At 61.1% G+C, this 10,000-nt stretch overlaps 1 long non-coding RNA gene across 3 annotated transcripts; it reads left to right on the top strand.

Annotated features, from left to right (window-relative positions):
- Positions 1-1,242: 1,242 nt before the first annotated feature.
- On the top strand, positions 1,243-8,116 carry LOC144954202 (uncharacterized). Of its 3 annotated transcripts, none has more exons than XR_013641094.1 (3): positions 1,243-1,294; positions 3,494-3,628; positions 7,966-8,116. It is a non-coding gene; the product is annotated as an uncharacterized LOC144954202 (long non-coding RNA). The 3 variants fall into 3 exon arrangements; XR_013641093.1 differs by having other exon boundaries at positions 1,271-1,294; positions 3,491-3,628; XR_013641092.1 differs by lacking the exon at positions 1,243-1,294 and adding an exon at positions 1,345-1,503 and having other exon boundaries at positions 3,491-3,628.
- The last annotated feature ends 1,884 nt before the right edge of the window (positions 8,117-10,000 follow it).

The raw sequence follows: 10,000 nt of genomic DNA, 5'->3' as shown, positions 1-10,000 counted from the left end.
ACCCATGGCACCTGCAGGGTCTGTCACGTGACCTCATGCACCTAGCCTGGCACAGCAGCACAACCCATGGCACCTGCAGGGTCTGTCACGTGACCACCTCATGCACCTAGCCTGGCACAGCAGCACAACCCATGGCACCTGCAGGGTCTGTCACGTGACCACCTCATGCACCTAGCCTGGCACAGCAGCACAACCCATGGCACCTGCAGGGTCTGTCACGTGACCTCCTCCTCATGCACCTAGCCTGGCACAGCAGTGCAACCCATGGCACCTGCTGGGTCTGTCACGTGACCACCTCATGCACCTAGCCTGGCACAGCAGCACAACCCATGGCACCTGCAGGGTCTGTCACGTGACCTCCTCCTCATGCACCTAGCCTGGCACAGCAGTACAACCCATGGCACCTGCAGGGTCTGTCACGTGACCACCTCATGCACCTAGCCTGACACAGCAGCACAACCCATGGCACCTGCAGGGTCTGTCACGTGACCTCCTCATGCACCTAGCCTGGCACAGCAGCACAACCCATGGCACCTGCAGGGTCTGTCACGTGACCTCCTCATGCACCTAGCCTGGCACAGCAGCACAACCCATGGCACCTGCTGGGTCTGCCACGTGACCTCCTCATGCACCTAGCCTGGCACAGCAGCACAACCCATGGCACCTGCAGGGTCTGTCACGTGACCACCTCATGCACCTAGCCTGGCACAGCAGCACAACCCATGGCACCTGCAGGGTCTGTCACGTGACCTCCTCCTCATGCACCTAGCCTGGCACAGCAGCACAACCCATGGCACCTGCAGGGTCTGTCACGTGACCACCTCATGCACCTAGCCTGACACAGCAGCACAACCCACGGCACCTGCAGGGTCTGTCACGTGACCACCTCATGCACCTAGCCTGGCACAGCAGCACAACCCACGGCACCTGCAGGGTCTGTCACGTGACCTCCTCATGCACCTAGCCTGGCACAGCAGCAGTCAACTCATGCCACCTGCTGTATTGAGTGTATGGTTCTGCGTTATATCGTCAGTGACGATATATCGTCAACGACGATATATCGTGATACCCCCAACGTTAAACCAATAGGTGAGGGCAATGCAATTAGAATTCCCACAGCGCTTAAGTCGTCACAGCTGCCTCTGATTGGCTGTTGACCGTGGGGGGCGTGGCGATATGAGAAAGGCCACTCCCCCCCTTCCCTCCCTCAACCAATAGGAGCGCGAGACAGAAGGAGGGGGGCGGAGCGACGTCTGCGTGTCCGCGTTGGGAATTGCAAAGCGGAGGCCTGGAGGTGAGAGGCTTCTCCTAGGCCTGAATGATTTCGCCGCCGCTTAGCGAATTATTAAAAAAGTTTAACAATTTTAAAACTATCTGAGTTGTGTTTGTTTTGTTGGTTGTTGCTGCTAAATGTTTCGTTAACGTAGAGGCACGGACGAGCGTTGAACAGTTTGTAATTTAGTTGTTGTGTTTAGTTTACTGTACGTGAGGTCAAATACTCAGGTGAGTGAGTGGGTGGGTGAGTGGGTGGGTGGGTGGGTGAGTGAGTGGGTGGGTGAGTGGGTGGGTGAGTGAGTGAGTGGGTGGGTGAGTGGGTGAGTGGGTGAGTGGGTGGGTGGGTGGGTGAGTGGGTGGGTGAGTGGGTGGGTGGGTGAGTGAGTGAGTGGGTGGGTGAGTGGGTGGGTGGGTGAGTGGGTGGGTGGGTGGGTGAGTGAGTGGGTGGGTGAGTGGGTGGGTGGGTGGGTGGGTGAGTGGGTGGGTGGGTGGGTGAGTGGGTGGGTGGGTGGGTGAGTGGGTGGGTGGGTGGGTGAGTGGGTGGGTGGGTGGGTGAGTGGGTGGGTGGGTGGGTGAGTGGGTGGGTGGGTGGGTGGGTGGGTGGGTGAGTGGGTGGGTGGGTGAGTGGGTGGGTGGGTGAGTGGGTGGGTGGGTGAGTGGGTGGGTGAGTGGGTGGGTGAGTGGGTGGGTGGGTGAATGGGTGGGTGGGTGAATGGGTGAGTGAGTGGGTGGGTGGGTGGGTGAGTGGGTGAGTGGGTGGGTGGGTGGGTGAGTGGGTGGGTGAGTGGGTGGGTGAGTGAGTGGGTGGGTGGGTGAGTGGGTGAGTGGGTGAGTGGGTGAGTGAGTGGGTGGGTGAGTGGGTGGGTGGGTGAGTGAGTGGGTGGGTGGGTGGGTGAGTGGGTGAGTGAGTGGGTGGGTGAGTGAGTGAGTGGGTGGGTGAGTGGGTGGGTGGGTGAGTGGGTGAGTGAGTGGGTGGGTGGGTGAGTGGGTGGGTGAGTGAGTGGGTGGGTGAGTGAGTGGGTGGGTGAGTGGGTGAGTGAGTGGGTGGGTGAGTGAGTGGGTGGGTGAGTGGGTGGGTGGGTGAGTGGGTGGGTGGGTGGGTGAGTGGGTGGGTGGGTGGGTGGGTGAGTGGGTGGGTGGGTGGGTGAGTGGGTGAGTGGGTGGGTGGGTGGGTGAGTGGGTGGGTGAGTGGGTGGGTGGGTGGGTGAGTGGGTGGGTGGGTGGGTGAGTGGGTGGGTGGGTGAGTGGGGTGGGTGGGTGGGTGGGTGAGTGGGTGGGTGGGTGGGTGAGTGGGTGGGTGAGTGGGTGGGTGGGTGGGTGAGTGGGTGGGTGGGTGGGTGGGTGAGTGGGTGGGTGGGTGGGTGAGTGGGTGGGTGGGTGGGTGGGTGGGTGAGTGGGTGGGTGGGTGGGTGGGTGAGTGGGTGGGTGGGTGGGTGAGTGGGTGGGTGGGTGGGTGAGTGGGTGGGTGGGTGGGTGAGTGGGTGGGTGAGTGGGTGGGTGGGTGGGTGTGTGAGTGGGTGGGTGAGTGGGTGGGTGAGTGGGTGGGTGGGTGGGTGGGTGGGTGAGTGGGTGGGTGGGTGGGTGAGTGGGTGGGTGGGTGGGTGAGTGAGTGGGTGAGTGGCTGAGTGGGTGAGTGGGTGAGTGGCTGAGTGAGTGGGTGAGTGGGTGGCTGAGTGAGTGGCTGAGTGAGTGAGTGGCTGAGTGAGTGAGTGACTGAGTGAGTGGGTGAGTGGGTGGAGTGAGTGAGTGGGTGAGTGGCTGAGTGAGTGAGTGACTGACTGAGTGACTGGGTGAGTGGGTGAGTGAGTAGGCGAGTGAGTGGGTGAGTGGCTGAGTGGGTGAGTGGGTGAGTGAAGTGGGTGAGTGGCTGAGTGAGTGAGTGACTGAGTGAGTGACTGGGTGAGTGAGTGGGTGAGTGGGTGAGTGAGTGGGTGAGTGAGTGACTGAGTGAGTGAGTGGGTGAGTGAGTGGGTGAGTGGCTGAGTGAGTGAGTGACTGAGTGAGTGACTGGGTGAGTGAGTGGGTGAGTGGGTGAGTGAGTGGGTGAGTGAGTGACTGAGTGAGTGAGTGGGTGAGTGGGTGAGTGAGTGGGTGAGTGGCTGAGTGAGTGAGTGACTGAGTGAGTGACTGGGTGAGTGAGTGGGTGAGTGGGTGAGTGAGTGAGTGAGTGGTTGTGTGAGTGAGTGAGTGAGACACGTTATATCTGTGTGTGTAGTAGCGATGTTTGCGAGGACACCATCAGCAGCAGCAGGAGCAGCAGCAGCAGCAGCATCAGCAGCAGCAGCAGGAGGCTCGAGACGACTTTGCTCGCACGCTGCGGGAGTTCGTGTGAGGTTCGCCCCCAGTCCAACAGGTGAATTGACTCACTCACCCACTCACTCACTCACTCAGTCACTCACTCACTCAGCCACTCAGCCACTCACTCAGTCACTCACTCACTCAGTCACTCACTCACTCAGCCACTCAGCCACTCACTCAGTCACTCACTCAGTCACTCACTCACTCAGTCACTCACTCACTCAGCCATTCACTCAGTCACTCACTCAGTCACTCACTCACTCACTCAGTCACTCACTCACTCAGCCACTCAGCCACTCACTCAGTCACTCACTCAGTCACTCACCCACTCACTCACTCAGTCACTCACTCACTCAGCCACTCACTCATTCAGTCAGTCAGTCAGTCACTCACTCAGCCATTCACTCACTCACTCAGTCACTCACTCACTCAGCCACTCAGCCACTCACTCAGTCACTCACTCAGTCACTCACCCACTCACTCACTCAGTCACTCACTCACTCACTCAGCCACTCACTCATTCAGTCAGTCAGTCACTCACTCAGCCATTCACTCACTCACTCAGCCACTCACTCACTCACCCATTCACTCACTCACCCACTCACTCAGCCACTCACTCACTCACTCAGTCACTCGCTCACCCACTCACCCACTCACTCACCCACTCACTCACTCACTCACTCACCCACTCACCCACTCACTCAGTCACCCACTCACTCACTCACTCACCCACTCACTCAGTTATTCACTCACCCACTCACTCACTCAGTCACTCACTCACCTCAGCCACTCACTCACCCACTCAGTCACTCACTCAGCAATTCACTCACCCACTCACTCAGCCACTCACTCAATCACTCACTCAGCCACTCACTCACTCACTCAGCCACTCACCCACTCACTCACCCAGTCACTTACTCACTCAGCCATTCACTCACTCACTCAGTCACTCACTCACCCACTCACTCACCCACTCACCCACTCACTCACCCACTCAGCCACTCACTCACTCAGCCACTCACTCACTCAGCCACTCACTCATTCACCCACTCACTCACCCACTCACTCACTCACCCACTCACTCACTCACTCACCCACTCACTCAGCCACTCACTCACCCACTCACTCAGCCACTCACTCACTCAGCCACTCACTCAGCCACCCACTCAACCACTCGCTCACCCACTCACCCACTCAGCCACTCACTCGCCTACTCACTCACCCACTCACCCAGTCACTCACTCAGTCACTCACTCACTCAGCCACTCACCCACTCACTCACCCACTCACTCAGTCACTCACTCACTCAGCCACTCACTCACTCAGCCACTCACTCAGCCACCCACTCACCCACTCACTCACCCACTCACCCACTCACTCACCCACTCACCCACTCAGCCACTCACCCACTCACTCGCCCACTCACTCACCCACTCACCCACTCACCCACTCCCTCACTCAGTCACTCACTCAGCCACTCACCCACTCACTCACTCATCCACCCACTCACCCACCCACCCAACCACTCACCCACCCACTCACCCCACTCACCCACTCACTCACTCACTTACCCACCCACTCACCCACCCACCTACCCACCCACTCACCCACTCACCCACCCACTCACCCACTCACCCACCCACCCACTCACTCACCCACTCACTCAGCCACTCACTCACCCACTCACCGACTCACCCACTCACCCACTCACTCACTCACCGACTCACCCACTCACCCACCCACCCACTCACTCACCCACCCACCCACTCACCCACTCACCCACCCACTCACCCACTCACCCACCCACCCACTCACCTCACCCACCACTCACCCACCCACCCACCCCACTCACCCACTCACCCACCCACTCACTCACCCACCCACTCACTCACCCACCCACCCACCCACCCACTCACTCACTCACCCACCCACCCACTCACCCACCCACCCACCCACCCACTCACTCACTCACCCACCCACTCACACACCCACCCACCCACCCACTCACCCACCCACCCACTCACCCACCCACCCACTCACCCACTCACTCAGTCACCCACTCACTCACTCACTCACCCACTCACTCAGTTATTCACTCACCCACTCACTCACTCAGTCACTCACTCACTCAGCCACTCACTCACCCACTCAGTCACTCACTCAGCAATTCACTCACCCACTCACTCAGCCACTCACTCAATCACTCACTCAGCCACTCACTCACTCACTCAGCCACTCACCCACTCACTCACCCAGTCACTTACTCACTCAGCCATTCACTCACTCACTCAGTCACTCACTCACCCACTCACTCACCCACTCACCCACTCACTCACCCACTCAGCCACTCACTCACTCAGCCACTCACTCACTCAGCCACTCACTCATTCACCCACTCACTCACCCACTCACTCACTCACCCACTCACTCACTCACTCACCCACTCACTCAGCCACTCACTCACCCACTCACTCAGCCACTCACTCACTCAGCCACTCACTCAGCCACCCACTCAACCACTCGCTCACCCACTCACCCACTCAGCCACTCACTCGCCTACTCACTCACCCACTCACCCAGTCACTCACTCAGTCACTCACTCACTCAGCCACTCACCCACTCACTCACCCACTCACTCAGTCACTCACTCACTCAGCCACTCACTCACTCAGCCACTCACTCAGCCACCCACTCACCCACTCACTCACCCACTCACCCACTCACTCACCCACTCACCCACTCAGCCACTCACCCACTCACTCGCCCACTCACTCACCCACTCACCCACTCACCCACTCCCTCACTCAGTCACTCACTCAGCCACTCACCCACTCACTCACTCATCCACCCACTCACCCACCCACCCAACCACTCACCCACCCACTCACCCACTCACCCACTCACTCACTCACTTACCCACCCACTCACCCACCCACCTACCCACCCACTCACCCACTCACCCACCCACTCACCCACTCACCCACCCACCCACCCACTCACTCACCCACTCACTCAGCCACTCACTCACCCACTCACCGACTCACCCACTCACCCACTCACTCACTCACCGACTCACCCACTCACCCACCCACCCACTCACTCACCCACCCACCCACTCACCCACTCACCCACCCACCCACTCACCCACTCACCCACCCACCCACTCACTCACCCACCCACTCACCCACTCACCCACCCACCCACTCACCCACCCACCCACCCACCCACTCACCCACTCACCCACCCACTCACTCACCCACCCACTCACTCACCCACCCACCCACCCACCCACTCACTCACCCACCCACCCACTCACCCACCCACCCACCCACCCACTCACTCACTCACCCACCCACCCACCCACTCACCCACCCACCCACCCACTCACCCACCCACCCACTCACTCACCCACCCACCCACCCACTCACCCACCCACCCACCCACTCACTCACCCACCCACCCACTCACTCACTCACCCACCCACCCACTCACTCACCGACTCACTCAGCCACTCAGCCACTCACCCACCCACCCATCCACCGACTTAATCACCCACTCACTCACCCACTTACCTACTCACCCACCCACCCACTCACTCACTCACTCACCCACCCACCCACCCACCCACCCACCCACTCACTCACTCACCCACCCACCCACCCACTCACTCACCCACTCACTCAGCCACTCAGCCACTCACCCACCCACCCATCCACCGACTTAATCACCCACTCACTCACCCACTTACCTACTCACCCACTCACTCACCCACTTACCTACTCACCCACTCACCCACCCACCCACCCACTCACCCACCCACCACCCACCTCACCCACCCACCCACCCACCCACCCACCCACTCACTCACTCACTCACCCACCCACCCACTCACTCACCGACTCACTCAGCCACTCAGCCACTCACCCACCCACCCATCCACCGACTTAATCACCCACTCACTCACCCACTTACCTACTTACCCACCCACCCACCCACTCACTCACTCACTCACCCACCCACCCACCCACCCACCCACCCACTCACCCACCCACCCACCCACCCACCCCACCCACTCACTCACCCACTCACTCAGCCACTCAGCCACTCACCCACCCACCCATCCACCGACTTAATCACCCACTCACTCACCCCACTTACCTACTCACCCACCCACCTACCCACTCACTCACTCACCCACCCACCCACCCACTCACTCACTCACTCACCCACCCACCCACTCACTCACCCACTCACTCAGCCACTCAGCCACTCACCCACCCACCCATCCACCGACTTAATCACCCACTCACTCACCCACTCACCCACTTACCTACTCACCCACCCACCCACACCACCCCCCCCCCACCCCCCACCCCCCACCACCCCCCCCAGGCTTCCTGCACCTTGGGGGTCTACGCACGGCGCTCTACAACTTCCTGTTTGCGAGAAGTCGCGGCGGGAGCTTTGTGCTTCGCGTCGAAGACACGGACCTCGCCCGCACCCAGCCCGGGGTGGAGCAGCAGTTGGAGGACCTTCTAGAGTGGGCTGGTGGGTGGGGGTGGGTGGGGTGGGTGGGGTGGGTGGGTGGGTGGGTGGGTGAGTGAGTGAGTGAGTGGGTGAGTGAGTGAGTGGGTGAGTGAGTGAGTGAGTGGGTGAGTGAGTGAGTGGGTGAGTGAGTGAGTGAGTGAGTGGGTGAGTGGGTGGGTGGGGTGAGTGGGTGGGTGGGTGAGTGAGTGAGTGAGTGGGTGGGGTGAGTGGGTGGGTGGGGTGGGTGGGGGTGGGGTGGGTGGGTGTGTGAGTGAGTGGCTGAGTGGGTGGGTGGGTGGGTGAGTGAGTGAGTGGGTGGGTGAGTGGGTGAGTGAGTGGGTGGGTGGGGTGAGTGGGTGGGTGGGTGAGTGAGTGAGTGAGTGGGTGGGTGGGTGGGTGGGTGAGTGGGTGGGTGGGTGGGTGAGTGGGTGAGTGGGTGAGTGAGTGAGTGGGTGAGTGGGTGAGTGAGTGAGTGAGTGGGTGAGTGGGTGAGTGAGTGGGTGGGTGGGGTGAGTGGGTGAGTGAGTGGGTGGGGTGGTGGGTGGGTGAGTGGGTGAGTGGGTGAGTGGGTGAGTGAGTGGGTTGGTGGGTGGGTGGGTGGTGGGTGGGTGGGTGAGTGGGTGAGTGAGTGAGTGAGTGGGTGGGTGGGTGGGTGGGTGGGTGGGTGAGTGGGTGAGTGAGTGGGTGAGTGAGTGAGTGAGTGAGTGAGTGCGTGGGTGGGTGAGTGGGTGAGTGAGTGGGGTGCTCGCACCCAGCCCGGGGTGGAGCAGCAGTTGGAGGACCTTCTAGAGTGGGCTGGTGGGTGGGGTGGGTGGGGTGGGTGGGTGGGTGGGTGGGTGGGTGAGTGGGTGGGTGGGTGGGGGTGGGGTGGGGTGGGGTGGGTGGGTGAGGGTGGGGTGGTTGGGGTTCACGGTGACCGTGTGGGTGGGTGAGTGAGTGGCTGAGTGGGTGGGGTGGGTGGGTGGGTGGGTGGGGGTGGGGTTCACGGAGACAGTGTGGGTGGGTGAGTGGGTGAGTGGGTGAGTGGGTGAGTGGGTGAGTGGGTGGGTGAGTGGGTGGGTGAGTGGGTGAGTGGGTGAGTGGGTGAGTGAGTGGGTGGGTGAGTGAGTGAGTGGGTGGGTGGGTGGGTGAGTGGGTGAGTGGGTGGGTGAGTGAGTGGGTGGGTGGGTGAGTGAGTGGGTGAGTGAGTGAGTGGGTGGGGTGAGTGGGTGAGTGGGTGGGTGAGTGAGTGGGTGGGTGAGTGGGTGAGTGGGTGGGTGGGTGAGTGAGTGGGTGAGTGAGTGAGTGGGTGGGTGAGTGGGTGGGTGGGCGGTTGAGTGAGTGGGTGGGTGAGTGGGTGAGTGAGTGGGTGGGTGAGTGGGTGAGTGGGTGAGTGGGTGGGTGAGTGGGTGGGTGAGTGGGTGAGTGGGTGAGTGGGTGAGTGAGTGGGTGGGTGAGTGAGTGAGTGGGTGGGTGGGTGGGTGAGTGGGTGAGTGGGTGGGTGAGTGAGTGGGTGGGTGGGTGAGTGAGTGGGTGAGTGAGTGAGTGGGTGGGTGAGTGGGTGAGTGGGTGGGTGAGTGAGTGGGTGGGTGAGTGGGTGAGTGGGTGGGTGGGTGAGTGAGTGGGTGAGTGAGTGAGTGGGTGGGTGAGTGGGTGGGTGGGCGGTTGAGTGAGTGGGTGGGTGAGTGGGTGAGTGAGTGGGTGGGTGAGTGGGTGAGTGGGTGAGTGGGTGGGTGAGTGGGTGGGTGAGTGGGTGAGTGGGTGAGTGGGTGAGTGAGTGGGTGGGTGAGTGAGTGAGTGGGTGGGTGGGTGGGTGAGTGGGTGAGTGGGTGGGTGAGTGAGTGGGTGGGTGAGTGGGTGGGTGAGTGGGTGAGTGGGTGGGTGAGTGGGTGAGTGGGTGAGTGGGTGAGTGAGTGGGTGG

The sequence above is a fragment of the Lampetra fluviatilis genome, unplaced genomic scaffold (assembly GCF_964198595.1).
Source record: "Lampetra fluviatilis unplaced genomic scaffold, kcLamFluv1.1 SCAFFOLD_1169, whole genome shotgun sequence".
Classification (NCBI taxonomy): Eukaryota; Metazoa; Chordata; class Hyperoartia; order Petromyzontiformes; family Petromyzontidae; genus Lampetra; species Lampetra fluviatilis.
Note: the sequence above shows the minus strand (reverse complement) of the source record. Positions and strands in the feature narration are given on the sequence as shown.